This window comes from Pseudophryne corroboree, chromosome 6 (assembly GCF_028390025.1).
Source record: "Pseudophryne corroboree isolate aPseCor3 chromosome 6, aPseCor3.hap2, whole genome shotgun sequence".
NCBI classification, from domain to species: Eukaryota; Metazoa; Chordata; class Amphibia; order Anura; family Myobatrachidae; genus Pseudophryne; species Pseudophryne corroboree.
Window position 1 is genome coordinate 834115058 of NC_086449.1, and position 15929 is coordinate 834130986.

The 15929-nt window shown below is 45.3% G+C and overlaps 1 long non-coding RNA gene and 1 pseudogene across 1 annotated transcript in view; both read left to right on the forward strand.

Annotated features, from left to right (window-relative positions):
- LOC134935817 (uncharacterized) overlaps nt 1-3634 on the forward strand; it is a 53681-nt gene extending 50047 nt beyond the window's left edge. Inside the window, exon 3 of the long non-coding RNA XR_010180408.1 lies at nt 3393-3634. This is a non-coding gene — a long non-coding RNA (uncharacterized LOC134935817). The remainder of the gene's footprint in view (nt 1-3392) is intronic.
- A 2378-nt stretch (nt 3635-6012) lies between these two features.
- LOC134937799 (5S ribosomal RNA) lies at nt 6013-6131 on the forward strand (annotated as a pseudogene).
- The last annotated feature ends 9798 nt before the right edge of the window (nt 6132-15929 follow it).

Consider the following 15929-nt stretch of genomic DNA (forward strand, 5'->3'; position numbering starts at 1 on the left):
TCTGGTGATGCAATATTCCTTCCCAACCGACGATCTTTCTGTAAGGAGCAAAAATCTGGCATTACCATTGGTCCAACTGAGGGGTGACATAGCATCTTTAAACCATGGAAACATGAGTGGGAAGAGAGAGACAACAAAAAAAACAAAAGTGATAGAGAACAATTCATGTGCATATATACATTACATAACTCGACAATAACCATCAATAAGAAAAGAGAAACAAAGCATTTTTAAACATTGTCAACATTAAGAAAACATTGTTAGCATTAGAAAAACATTGTCAGATTATCAGGCTGTCATAGCTACGTGTCTAATGGTCTCCTTGAGCAGTCCCTCCCCACCAGCACCTGCATTACTCCACTGTCTGTATCTGGCCAGAAATACATTGTGGCGGAGGTCATGCTGGGGTTTGGTAGACTTCTGCAAGGACCAAGTGGATATGCAATGTTTGAATTCTTACCAATAATCGTCAGAGATGGGGATAGAGAGAGAGAGAAAAAAAACATTTCACAGATACATTTACAACGTTTCACCTGGTCATTCCGGTGTCTTCAGTGAATGACCTCCCACTTTATTAACCGTTACCTCAGGCTTACCATCAGTCGTATGATCACCTTTCTTGACTACCTATCATGGATGTGGCTCAAAATTCTTCCTATGTGATCCCTGCTTGTAATTTGGTGTGTCATATTCATGCTCATTTTCATGTCTAGGGGGTCTAACTTTATGTGGGTTATTACAGTTACTGGCATAATGCCCTTCTCTTCTACAATGATAACAAACCCTGGGCTTCCTCCAAGTGTCAGTGAAATGGGGTCTTGGCTGATTTGATGCCTCCTCAAACGTTTGGATGCTCATCACCCTCAACCGCTTTCCCTGTACCTACCTGATTCCTTGTATACCATGATTATGTCGTTGTCTAGGGGGTTCATATACCTTCTGTGAATCTTTGATCATACACTTAGATCTTTCCTAGGATCTGGGTAATCAGACATGATTGATCTCAATTCTGTCCGGGACCAGGGATGGCGCATTGCACTGTCCTTGACGGGAATGGTTCCCTGATCGTCAGTCTTCCCATTGGGGACTGTGATCACCCTGACAGGACTAAACTCAATTACATCACCTTGTTTTGGTCTTACAATATGGGGTACATTTGTTTGTGCGTGATATAAAACATTGTACGTACCTGTGGACACGACCTCACCTGACCCTCCGTTAGGGGGTTTGATTATTGCCTTTACCAATTTGGTCGCGTCCACCTGGATGTCTTGTAGGATGGCTGCTGGAAGAGGTGCCGACATCGTTCTGGGCTCACTTTCTTGCTGGTAATCCTGAGGGAAGTTTAACATGGGGTGCGACTTGCACAGGTTAATATTTGTAATTTTTACACTTTTGTTTTCGTAAACATTATTACATTTTACACTTTCATTCTTAATACAGTTACTAAGTGCATTTTTATCGTACAACATTGTGCCATTTCTCTGCAACCATAATCCTCTTCAATGCCATGTCTCTCCTCTCAAGATAAGAGTCAGAAAAGTCAATTGAATCTCTTTGTAATTCACCTTCCTGTTGCCATAACTGCAAATAATCATAATGTTTACTTCGTCTCTTTGTTGGTTCAATGAGACATATCCTCCTCCTTAAATTTTGTAACACTTCTGGACTGAAGCTACCTATTTTTGGGAATTTCTCCCTGTCTTGTACAGTCATTCTCTCCCATTCATCACATAAAGCTTCTGTGTGACTTCCATATTTCTCACACATTATGTACCTGGCCGATCCTACTGGACGGTCTTCTGAATCAACCCGAACCGAGGTTGATCGCCCCCTACCTGAACAATTGGCCCCCATAATCTGTAGGTGTTGCTTACTACTCCTGTGATCTTTATATCACGGTCTTCAGCGAACCCTTACAGCAAACCAAATTATTCACAATAGGCCGGCGGTGGCGGTTTACCGAGTACCCCACTCACTCGCCCACCTCGACCAATACGACCTGATCACACCGATATGGTGCTGGCGTACTCGATACAGGGCCCCTATGGAACCTTCTGTTTACTGGAACATATGAGGGTTACCCGCAGGACACTTACTCTTTCCAGTAAAGGTGGGGTTGTTAGATAGTTCCTGAGTGACCAGCGAACTTCCCTTCCAAAAATAAAAAATTACACAAATCACGTCAGAATGTACAAATAGCGTTTGTGACCACTTTACTCTAATGGTATTAGGTCAGATTACTAACTACTGCACACAATTACGTGCGGTACAATCGTTCAGTACATAAGCACTACTTGTCATGTACTGAAAGATCAATGGAATCGATGTTTCCGGCCGCGATTCCTTCAGCAAGAGCTTGTATGGCCTATATGGGTTCTGCACCAACACCCCAGGCGTTGTGCCTCTTGTACCTTTATAGCGGACCTCTTTGTCTATTTTACCTGTTACCTTATGACCTCCTGGTCTGTTACCTTATGTTAATGACCTCCTGGTCTGTTACCTTATGACCTCCTGGTCTGTTACCTTATGACCTCCTGGTCTGTTACCTTATGGTCCGCTATACTCTAATGCTCAAATATTTATTTAACCAGGGATGCCTCCCTAGCCACCGTATATGTCACTTACACGTATGTCCCTTGACGAGTACCCGACTTTCCTTTTTGGTTCAACCTCTAAGTTATATAAACTTATGTGATAAAAACACACTCACTCAACACATGTACACTTTGTTTCTATATCTATTTCTGCGCAGAAATTTTCTTCAGCCCAGCTGTGTTACCAATTAGGAGCAGGATCTGTTAAACTAAATTTCAGATTTTTCCAAAAATAGATTTGCGTTATTTACCGCCTTTGCGTTATTTCAACTTATCGTGACTTGAGCTACGTGGGCGTAACCGGACGCTCCGTTGCATAATGTACGCTGCGTGCGTCTGCCTTTGGATTGCGTACGCTCTGTCCTTGTAAGCACACTTGTACACAGACCAAGTACGTTCACAGTAACACACTACACGTTTATCAATGTGAATGATCTTTAAGTGTAATCATTCACTATACACCACCCAAATCTCCCTTGTATTCTTAGGCGAGACTGTGTGCGTGCTTTACAAATTACCCCTTAAATGTATTACTTTTACACTTTAACTACCGAGTAGCAACAAATCTTTCTTAGCACGTTATCAATGCAAATGGCAAACAGGAAGGTGAGATGTGAAACTTACACAGATGAAAATGCAATTCTAAATTTAATCTAATAACATACATTGATGTAAGCACATGCATATAGATATTACATATAAGTACCAATCACTATTACCTATGATTGACTATGATATAGATTAAATAAATGCATTAAAAAAAAAACTCATTAAATGATGATTTCTTTTTGACAGTGGATGGCTGATTGTTTCCTGAGTCAACTGAAAACCAGCCGCTCAGAGAAGAAAAAAAAAATAAAATTTGACCTTCCCAAAATGGCCGCTGCTCCTCCCCCTTCCACCTCCATGAGGGTCACACAAAATGGTGGACAGACCATGCGGCCTCTTGTCACAAAGAAAGTCATCATTCAAAACTCCTAAAGTTATCCTAGGCCTGAGTGTGTAGTTGGCACCAAATTGAAATAAAAACCAGATTTTCAAAGACAATAGCGTACTGTTCTTACCTCCGGTCCCGGATTCCCTCAGCACCCTTTACTAAGCGAAACAGACGCTTATCCAATCAGCACTGCAAGGAATATGATCCCGCCCTTTGCTGATGGATAATGTCTGCTGATATTACCTAGCAGAGATATGTGAAGGACAGGACGAGTCCCCCAATTGACAATGCTAAATTCCTTTGTCGTATAAACAACCCTTTATGAAGTCTAAGAACACTGTACGCTGTTTACTTAAGAAGTACCGTATGGGTACGCTGGTTGCGTAACGATCGCTCAGCCGTAGGCGAGACGCTCACGCGTCACGTTCGCTCACGGCCCAGAGATCACAGGACAGCACGTTGTTGGCTATGACTAGAGTACTGATTCGCTATGGCGTAGCGGACGCTCGAGACCACGAGGAGATCACCAGCGGCGCAGACGCTCACAACGCTATACCTTTATGTCTAAACCTTATCAATGAAATACACAGAATACCTTAATGTGAATACAGGGTGTAAGTGCAACCTTGTGTAACCTGACTAACTACAAAGCTGCTTGAGCGTCACCGACGCTCAAGTGAACACTTAAAACTATAGACAATACACAGATACTGGTTTAGGGTCCAAAGCCTATTAACTGTATTATATCTAATATACTTGTAAAAGGGAATAACAGTACAAATGATACACTACAATATAACAGATACTTCCTAACCAAAATAGCTACACTAGAAATACAATACAATACCAATCTAATACAATACAATACAATACTAGTCAAAGGGGAGATATGGGAGAAAAGAGAAGGGAGAGAGAGAGAGAGAGAGAGAGATATGAGAGAAATGGCTCACCGTAAGACAACATGATTGCAGAGAAGCTTACACATGTGAGGAACAATCGCTGCGCAGTTAGTCAATGCTGATGAAATACTTGGGCTTACTCATACTGGCTGTCCCTATATCATGGGACAGAAGCTAGACTCCATTTTGGGAAACCTCCACTTGATTCTAAAGACCACACCACATGGCTGAAAGGGGGAGGGGAAGACATCCAGCAGCAGCCATTTTAGATTTGCAGGTCCAAACACATGGCACTCTCTACTACACCACAATCACATAGCAGGAGACACAAGACTCCATGTTATTCCAAAATGTCCAAGCCTCAAAACAATGCATATGTTCTGATTTTACAATTCCAAACCATCTAAATCACCTTTCACAATGTAATCCAACTTCCTAGAACCATCTCATAATTTCACATCCCAAACAACTTCAGTATCTCAATAACCAGAGCATATTCATCACAAGACCAGATCACAATGTAATTAACACAAACGTAACTGCATGGTGGTATTTATGATTAACAGGATATATAGTATAACTAACCAGCACAATCTATTTTAAATCTCCATAGGCAAACAAATACCACAAATACTATGCTACAGATGGTATACTGTTCCAATTCATCACAGACTTCACAGAGTATCCACAAACACCCAACAATCACACAACCAAGTTACAATATCCTATTTAAACCAGAAAGCAATCTGTCTGTTTCCTTATCTAGCCATGTGAAGTTCAATACTTAGCCTTTAGTTTGGAGGATGTCCTGGGGATTTAGCCGCCATGCTGCTGGGTGCCAGGTAGCTGTGTGTGTGTGTGTGAGTGTAGCTACATTACATCTGTTCTCTGAGGCCACACCTGACCACTACCTTCCTGTTTGACCAGTACCTGGGGGAGGGGTCTTTCTTTCTCCTTTGTATTGAGTCACTATTCTCTTTGTATATGCTAATCAGGTTCAGCCCTGAAAACTTAGTAAAAGGTTGTCTTGAGCATCCATTGTTCTAACAATATGATCTTAGCTTTTATACATATAATCATATCTATCTGCTGCAATGTCCCACAACTTCACAACCAGCATCAAACTAACCCACACATCATTCTGCTTGCTTCAATACCAAACATGATGGGCACATCTGGTTCTGTTCAAATGATACGTATTCATGACATCAATTCATCAGCCAATTCTAAATCTCCATGATGTCTGGTGCTTGACATTATTATAACCATGTACTGTATGAAACAAGCGCCGAATCCATCTCAGTGCCATGTCCGAGCAAATGCGTGTGTTTCCATATATTGCTGTGCTCGCTGCGCATATTTGCAAGTATAGCGACTTATATGTGTGCAGTTTATATGGTCTCTCTATGTAATATTTTTGACTTTGACACAGGACTCTCACCATTGATTCAGGGGTACCATCCCTGTCTAACATTGGCAGCAGATCCCCTATTTTCTTCTACAACCTATATCTACTCTTTTTCTTCCCCATTCGTGAACTCTCATCAGTGATTCCCGAGCCCTCGATATCAAATATTCCTTCTACTTTCATACCACACTGGCAACGCCCGAATCCTTCCGATCTTGGAAGCTAAGCAGTGTTGGGCTGGGTTTGTACTCAAGTGGGAGACTCTTGAGGAATACTCAGTTCAGTAGAAGTCCTTGGACGGTTTTGCTCAGCGTCTAACACTGACAGCAGATTCATCTTGCTCATTCAAGCCTTTTCTATTTCTATTACTCACAAAAGATGTAGCTGACATATCATCAACCTAATATAGGTAAAATTTGATTTATATACCTATTTAGGACCCATATAGGTATTTTTTCAGGCCTCCAGCTGTTATCTTTCTGTATTTTTTGAACCCAGGCAGCCCAGAACTGTTATTCAGTATTTACACTGTAAAAATTTGTTCTGTGTTCCCTTACCCTCCCTCCCCCCCTTCCCCCCCCCCCTCGTTTTGATATTTTGACAAAATATTCTACTACTATTCTATCGATTTTTGCAATATAAAATGTATATATTTTTTTTATCATTGTTTCTTCTGAGACGTCTATACATACACATACAAGAGTGCACCCACAAAAGAGTCTTCTGTTCTCTTTTCTTGTTGCATGTTTCATTACTGACTCAGGGTGCACCACCAAATATAAGATTAATTAGAAGACTTTGTTTTCTCTTTTTACTCATTACATTTTGGTCTAAATATTATCCATTAGATACGTTATTATTTTCCAGTGCGGTATACCCCCGATACATGTAAGGTCTGGCAGAGATCAGGCAGGGCCAAGAGCAACTCGCCTCCTCCTTCAAAGACCTTGCAAATTCCATCTTGCAAGGGCCCCAGGACATCGCTGTCTCCCTTGCTCACAGTGGCAGAGAGCCAGCCACATCTGCTCCCTCCCCTCCCTCTGCCCAGGAAGAACATCCCACTGGGCAGGGCCCTCGAAGGTCTCTCCAGATGGGCAGCACCCATGGATTTCCTGTGGACTCGATGTATTTTTTGTGTTGGCTTGTGTGGCCAGAATGGCGAACTCCCTCAAAGTGAAAGGATCCATTTATTTTTCTGTTTATTGTAGCCTGTGAGTTTTTTTTCCTGGATACCAGAGCCACCTTCCTCTTCCTAGCGTGCTGTGTATTGTTGTGTTTGTGTGTTGGTTACAGAATCTAACTCAGTTCCCCTACAAAATTATGTCTGGCTGGGTGTTCACAACATATTGTTTATTTACATGACAAATCATATTTTGTCAGAAGATGGTGTTTCCCTAGTACTGGGTTCTGCTATGTTATTTGTGTCAGTGGCATCTTCTTGCTGCTATGTCCATCTTTGTCTGTGATGCTCACCTGTAGCCATGTTGTTTTGCCCAATGAATATATTTATTGAGTAAAAAAAACATGAATTAAATTTTGTTTGTGTACTTTATTAAAGTTAATGCATTATGTAAAACTTAGCACAGTAAAGTTGTGCATGGCATATAGACATTTGTGGAACAAGGGAACAATCCGAATATTCATACAAACATTGCATCTTTCAAAATGCAACAGGTATGCCTTGCACAACACTTTACTGGCCATATACAAATAGTATTTTCAAATAGGTTCTTGGGTTACTAGGGGCAACATGACATAATATTAAACATTGAGAGATATTCGCACCAAAGTTAAAAAATTTATTTTACAAAAATGTGTAGGCTGCATTATGTTGCTCATAATATTTGTTATGTACAAAGGAGTATTTTTTTGTGGTTTAGATTTTGCACATGTAATTTTGAAGTTTGGTTATTTCCACTTGTTTGCATTTGGTAGTTTTTATGACACAATTAAAACATGCATTTAACATAAATGTTTAGTTAATAAATAAAACAAATCATACCTTATTTGGCAGCGTGTCAGATTTATAGGTGCTAACTACAAAAATCTTATGTGTCCACACAATTGCTTTTGGCAGTATTTCAGCAGAGCAGTGTTTTGCAAGTAATTGGACAACAGATGAATGAATTGTTTAATTAACAGCTAATTATTGCAGACACACTTGTAACATTACTTCGCAGATGCAGAGTAACTGCAGACCTACTCCTATGCTGCGTGAAGATAGCGAACATTTGTTGTGTTAATTTTACCATCGGGAACGCTTTTCTGCTCAAAACACGCCTACTGCTGGTTGCATACTCCCACACTAGCCGCCCACTTTCACGCCCATTTCGTTAGATACCGAGGCCGAGCCCATGTCACGCCTTCGTCACTCCCTGTTTTCGGTGATGTAGGCCCTCATTCCGAGTTGATCGTTCGCAAGGCGATTTTAGCAGAGTTGCTCACGCTAAGCCGCCGCCTACTGGGAGTGTATCTTAGCATCTTAAAATTGCGAACAATGTATTCGCAATATTGCGATTACAAACTACTTAGCAGTTTCAGAGTAGCTCCAGACTTACTCGGCATCTGCGATCAGTTCAGTGCTTGTCGTTCCTGGTTTGACGTCACAAACACACCCAGCGTTCGCCCAGACACTCCCCCGTTTCCCCGGCCACTCCTGCGTTTTTTCCGGAAACGGTAGCGTTTTTTCCCGCACGCCCATAAAACGCCCTGTTTCCGCCCAGTAACACCCATTTCCTGTCAATCACACTACGATCGCCGGAGCGATGAAAAAGCAGTGAGTAAAAATACTATCTCCATTGTAAAATTACTTGGCGCAGTCGCAGTGCGAATATTGCGCATGCGTACTAAGCGGAATTTCACTGCGATGCGATGAAAAATACCGAGCGAACGACTCGGAATGAGGGCCGTAGTACGATAAGAAAAGCTGTTAGTAATTTTGCACAAGCGTCGTATCGCTGCCTTTGCGCACGCGCATATCAGCACTCGCGCATGCGCAGTTTGCGGATTTCCGCCATTTGCGATGCGATGAACTGCTGCGAACAACTCGGAATGAGGGCCAGTGTTCTGTGGCAGCGCACGTGGCAGAGCAATTTCAATTATAACACCCACATTTCTGGGTATTAGCATCTGAGGCGCTCTTTAGCAATTCTTTGTTATTGTTAAGTGCTGCACGGACACTGCTGCGGAGCACAAAGAACTGTTGCCACAGCCTAGACTGTGGAAGATGTTGCACTGGCAGATTCTGCTTCCTGGTCTCCCATATTTATACCTGTGGCATGGATCCCATTGGTTGCTGCAGCCAGAACCTCTTTCTGAAAGAAGGAAGGGCAAAACACACCTTTGCCAGAATCCAAGATGGCGACACCGGGATCCGGCGCTGATGACTCTGCACCCAGTCTGCCTCTCTCCTGTATCCCCACACGGGCCCCAAAATGTCTGCCTGTGCAGCTCGCCCAGCGCCAGCAGCCTGCACTCCCGCCAGAGCACCCGGACAGGAAAGACTCGGGCCTCCCGCACCTGCCTCGGCAAGACCGTGACACTCGGTCCTTAGTGATATCCAGGTTTCCGCACAGGTTTCAGTCCAGGCATTCCCAACCTCAGTCCATAGTGACATCTAGGTATCAGCCCAGGTTTCAGTCCAGCCATTCCCAACCATGGTCCTTAGTGTTATCCAGGTTTCAGCACAGGCATTCCCAACCTCGGTCCTTAGTGATATCCAGGTTTCAGTCCAGGCATTCCCAACCTCATTCCTTAGTGATACCCAGGTTTCAGTCCAGGCATTCCCAACCTCTGTCCTTAGTGATATCTAGGTTTCAGTCCAGGCATTCCCAACCTCTGTCCTTAGTGATATCCAGGTTTCAGTCCAGGCATTCCCAACCTCTGTCCTTAGTGATATCCAGGTTTCAGTCCAGGCATTCCCAACCTCTGTCCTTAGTGATATCCAGGTTTCAGTCCAGGCATTCCCAACCTCTGTCCTTAGTGATATCCAGGTTTCAGTTCAGGCATTCCCAACCTCGGTCCGAAGTGATATCCAGGTTTCAGTCCAGGCATTCCCAACCTCGGTTCGAAGTGATATCCAGGTTTCAGTCCAGGCATTCCCAACCTCGGTATTACGTTCTAGGAAATTTGCGGATCCGGATTCAGGTCAGGAGACTCTGGAGTCCAGGTATCTTTGAACAAAAGACGTGCTGGATGAATATGGGACTTTCGCATGGAAGATATTTATTAATTGAGCAAGGACCTTAGTGGTATTCCGGGTTTCAGTCCAGGCATTACCAACCTCTTCACTTTAGGATAGAGGTTTCAAGAGCCACGCCGTCAAAGACAGTCAATCCAGATGTCTGTGATAACAGGGACCCTGCATCAGTAGATCTGGACGTTGAGGGAGCAGTAATGGTGCATCCATCGACATTCTCTGCAGATCTGTGTGTGACAGAATATACTGTCCAAGGTCCATTCTGACTATGTTGTAGTAGCTATTGTTCTTAAACAGGGCCAGGTGTGATGTGTTATGCTGGACCAGTCACTAGACACCTATAGCAGGAAGCTGGGAGCAGTTGGAGACCTCTGAGGTCACATACTGTATGACTATTGTCACAACTGAGGGCCTGAGCTGACGGAAGGCAGCCTCAGTTGTAGGGGCTGAGGTGTACCGGAACCTGGGAGGTTGTATCAGACCCCTGGACATGTAAGTAACATGAAGAGAAACCGCCCGAAGGCGTGACCACGACAACTTGAGTAAAAGTCAATGATATTTATTTATGACAAACTCCATGCATCACAGTAGCAGTAAAAGAAACATAAAAATCAGCAGAGAAATAATAATACAGTTCCTGGGTACTACAGGGTGGCATGGGCCACAGAGCTCTGGTGGTATGAGACAGTTCTTATTATCTGCAAGTTGGAAAGTCCTTACCAGGCTCAACTGTAGCAATGAGGAAAGCCCAGGGTCGTACCAGCTGGTGTTCCAGGGAAAGCTGGACTGCTGTAGATAAAATGCTGCTGTGGGTACTGGTTAGAACCAGACAGGTGTTGGCACGGAGTGGATACTGGCTGGAACCAGTTAAATAATAAATAAAGCTTGAGAGCGATGCAATATAGATGAAATGTAGAATTTGAGAGCGGAGAAATAATAATACCGGTGGAGAGTGGTAAACTGCAGAAAGGACACCGGCCCTTTAAGAGAAGCTGTACACTGCTGGAAGCTGAGCTGGAAGCAGGTGATGTTGTAGCTGGAAACAGGTGAGTCCAGAATGGATCGGAGAGTCAGGCTACACCGCAGATGGAATGCTGGTGCGGGTCTCTATAGCAGAAGTCTGGAGACAGGAGCTGGAACCTGGAAGACATTCACAGAAGAGAGACAAACTGGAACTAGGTTTGACAACCAAAGCACTGACGCCTTCCTTGCTCAGGCACAACCTATTTATACCTGCAGCAAGGAAGGCATTGGCTAGGCAATTATGCAAATTAATAATACTGACAACGGATTGGTAGGAAAGATCAGCTGACAGAATCCAAGATGGCTGCGCCCATGCAGACACTTGGAGGGAAGTTTGGATTGTAATCCATGTGGTCTGGAAAACAGTAATGGCGGCGCCGGCCACCGGAGACAGGAGACGCCAGGCTGACAGATGCACATCCAACCACGCGGACACAGCGGAGGCCGCGGCTGACGTAATCGCCACTCTGAATGCAGAAGCTCAGGGACGGCGGCGGAGGCCGCGGGAGACGCCATGCCAGATGTATAAGGCGTTACTGTGACTGCGTCCAGAGAGACAGGCGAGGATGCGGGAATGTGCACATCAGGATGACAGATGGGATCCGGTCCTGGAGCGCTGAGCCAGCCTTAGGAGGCATCTGATAGGTAAGAAATGGCGTCCAGATACCCGGATCGTGACAGCACCCCCCCCTTTAGGAGTGGCCCCAGGACACTTCTTTGGCTTTTGAGGAAACTTGGAATGGAATCTCCGGACCAAGGCTGGAGCATGGACATCAGAAGCATTGGTCCATGAACGTTCCTCAGGGCCATAACCCTTCCAGTCAATAAGATACTGAAGTTGACCGTAACGGTGACGTGAGTCCAGGATCTTGGCCACTTCATACTCAACGCCTCGTTGAGTTTGGACTTTCGGAGTTGGAGGAAGTGAGGAATGAAACCGATTCAAGATTAGCGGTTTCAACAGGGAAACATGGAATGTCCTGGGTATTTTGAAGAAAGGAGGTAACTGGAGTCTGTAAGCAACAGGATTGATGACTTGATCAATTTTAAAAGGACCGATGAAGCGAGGTGCAAACTTCATACTGGGAACTCTCAACCTCAAATTCTTCGTGGATAACCATACCCGATCACCCACCTTGAGAGCAGGAACTGCTCGACGCTTCTTATCCGCAAACTTCTTGTACCTGAACGATGCCTTGAGCAGAGCTGATCGTACGCTCTTCCAGATATTGGCAAACTGATGCAAGGTGATATCCACTGCGGGAACAGAAGTTGCTGGAAGCGGTTGGAACTCAGGGACTTTAGGGGTGGAATCCAAAGTTAGTGAAGAATGGTGTTGAAGAAGATGAAGAATGATACTGGTTGTTATGACAGAACTCGGCCCAGGGAAGTAATTGAACCCAGTCATCTTGAGAGGAGGACACATAGATGCGGAGGAAGGACTCCAAGTCCTGATTCACCCTCTCAGTTTGACCATTGGTCTGAGGATGGTAAGCCGTGGAAAACTTTAGCTTGACTTGGAGGACTTGACATAAACTTCGCCAGAATTTGGCTGTGAATTGAACTCCTCGATCTGAGATAATTTCTTCTGGAAGACCGTGGAGTCGGAAGATCTCTTGTATAAATACTTGAGCCAACTTGGAAGCTGACGGAAGACCGGTGAGTGGAATGAAGTGTGCCATCTTGGTGAACCGGTCAACTACCACCCAGATGGTATTGAACTTGTTGCACATGGGCAAATCTGTAATAAAATCCATCGACAAATGGGTCCATGGTCGACGGGGAACAGATAGTGGAACCAGTTGCCCCGCAGGCGACTGGCGGGATACTTTATGTTGGGCACACTTTGGGCAAGATGCAATAAACTCCAAAACGTCCTTTTTCAGAGTTGGCCACCAATAGGACCTAGAGATAAACTCCAGGGTTTTTTGGATACCTGTATGTCCGGCAAAGCGGGAAGCATGGGCCCAATGCATGAGCTTCTTCCTTAGTGTCGGCTTCACAAAACTTTTCCCTGATGGGGGCGTAGAGTCCATCCCTACCGTGGAGAATGCCAACGGATTTATAATAGGATGCTTGTCTGAAGACTCTGACTCATTTTCTTGCTCCCATGAGCGGGAAAGGGCATCGGCCTTGCGATTCTGAGAGCCCGGACAGAACTGGAGTTTAAAGTCGAATCTGGAAAAGAAAAGTGCCCATCTGGCCTGACGAGGGTTGAGACATTGTGCGCCTGTTAGATATAGAAGGTTCTTGTGGTCTGTAAGTATAGTAATTGAATGGGAAGCTCCCTCCAACAGATATCTCCACTCCTCTAGAGCGAGCTTGATGGCTAGCAACTCCTGGTCACCAATGGCATAGTTGCGCTCCGCTGGGGAGAACTTCCGGGAGAAGAAACTGCAAGGATGTAAATGGCCATCTTTAGCCCTCTGGGATAACACCGCTCCTACTCCAACGGAGGAGGCATCCACCTCTAAGATGAAAGGAGAGTCGATGTCAGGCTGTTTCAGGACAGGCGCAGAGATGAACCTCTGTTTCAAAAGATGAAAAGCTTGCATGGCTTCTTCAGACCACTTGGACGGGTTAGCACCCTTCTTGGTGAAAGCAGTAATAGGCGCCACAATGGTGGAAAAGTCTCGTATAAACTTTCGGTAATAATTGGCGAACCCTAAGTGTTAGGCGCCGGGGTCCGCTCGGCCGTGCGGCCCGGCGCCTAGCAACCAGGGACGCCGTGCGCGTTCAGCCGCCGGCTCCCTGGCAACGCTAAGACGCCGGGCGCACGGAGCCGCTCTGACCTTAGCAACGGGGACGCCACGTTCAGCCGCGTTCCCCGTTGCTGGGTCTATTCTCATTACCCTGACTATGTGCTGGCCGTGCAGCATGCAAGCTGCACGGCATTTCTATTTGATTGCCCTGTCTGGATCTGGATTGGAGGGTTCCTGAATAAAGGCACCCTCAGGACTTCTTACAGACGCCGGTGATAGCTTCCTGTTTGCCTGTGTCTGCTGCAGAGAGTTCCCAGTCCCGGTCTATTCGGTTGTTCCTGTCCTCAGAGATCCTGTACTCGGAAGTTACCATCTGTTCCTGGAGTCTGACCGAGCACCTTTAACATCTGGTGGTGTTCGTGAGTCACGGCGCAGCCGTGTGTTGCGGCTTGTCCGCTTCTGTTTATTATTTTGTTTAATTGTGTTCGGGAGCTTTGCGGAGGATTCCGCTTCCACAGATCCACTCTGGTGTCCAGCGGTGCCGGATAGGAGTGTCGGATCAGTGGATCTTTGGTTGTCCTTTTCCCTGGCGGCTAGTCCGCACATACCTTTTGATTTAGTTAGTTAGCTTGTAACCCCTGGCCTGGTTGCTTAGTCAGAGGGCCCCTTGTTATCACCCTGTCTCGGACTTCCCCTTGTCTCCCATTAAGACCTGCGGGGGCATCGGGGTTGGGCAGACATAATCCGCCCTTCGAACGCGGCTGCCATGGGCTCAAGCAACCATAGTCTCGCAGGGGATTTCTGATAACACGGGCGAGACAACGGAGTTAGGGCGCCAGGGGTTACTAGGCTCTCCAGCTCCCACAACCAGCTTATTTTCCTGTACTCAGATCCCTGCCATAAGATCGCCTCCGGTCTGGAGTACAGGAATCATAACATTATCACCGGCCACAAAAGAAAAGATTTAACTTACAGTAAATTTTTTCACTTTTTAGTTGGGAGAATTTGTCGGCCTTATGAATCCCGTCGGTGTTGGGCCAAATCATGGCCAGCTTCTTGTTAGTCAGATTCAGGAACTTACTCAGATGGTTCAGGATCTGTCCCTCCGGGTGAGGTCACAGGAAGATCTGTTACGGACTTCCCCGAGGGTCATCCCTGAACCAAAAATGCATCTGCCTGACCGTTTTTCTGGGGATAGAAAACAGTTTTTTAATTTTAAAGAATCTTGCAAACTGTATTTTCGTTTAAGATCAGTTACCTCAGGTACAGAGGCTCAGCGGGTTGGGATTATTATTTCTCTGCTTCAGGGGGATCCTCAGACCTGGGCTTTTGGTTTAAAGACAGACGATCCGGCCTTATCGTCTGTAGACGCCTTTTTAAAATCTTTAGGGCTATTGTATGACGACCCTGATAGAGAGGCGTCCGCAGAAAGTCAGTTGCGTGCTCTTAGACAGGGTAGGAATCCCGCAGAGAATTATTGTACGGAGTTTCGCCGTTGGTCGAACGACTATGGCTGGAATGACCCAGCCCTGCGCAGTCAGTTTCGCCTCGGCTTATCTGAATCTATAAAAGACAGTCTCCTCCAGTATCCCGCTCCTGAGACCCTCGATAACCTCATGGAACTCTCTATTAAAATAGATCGTCGGCTCAGAGAGCGGAGGGCTGAAAAAGGGGCATCTGTCGGGTCTTCTCCCTGGGTTCCTTCCATTCCGGTAGACATAGAGGAGCCTATGCAGATTGGTCTCTCCAAATTGTCTCCGGAAGAAAGAACCAGGAGGCAAAATTCTGGTCTATGTTTATACTGCGGAGGTAAGGGACATTTTGCCCGTAGTTGTCCAAACAAGTCGGGAAACTTCCTGACCAAGTGAGTTGTGAGGGGGTTCACTTTGGTCTGCAGCTCATCTCCTCAAATAATTCACTGTTGGTTCCTGCTAAAGTTTCCTATGGCAGCCTCTGTTCCTCGGTCTCTGCTTTTGTGGACAGTGGAGCTGCAGGAAACTTTATGGATTTAACATGGGCCAAGGCCTTAGGTATTCCTCAGCTAACCTTGGGTAGGTGTATCACCATGCATGGTTTAGATGGGAGTCCTTTATCCAATGGGGTTATTTCTCTTTGTACACCTCCTGTTTTGCTCTTGGTGGGAGCTCTGCATTCTGAAAAGATTG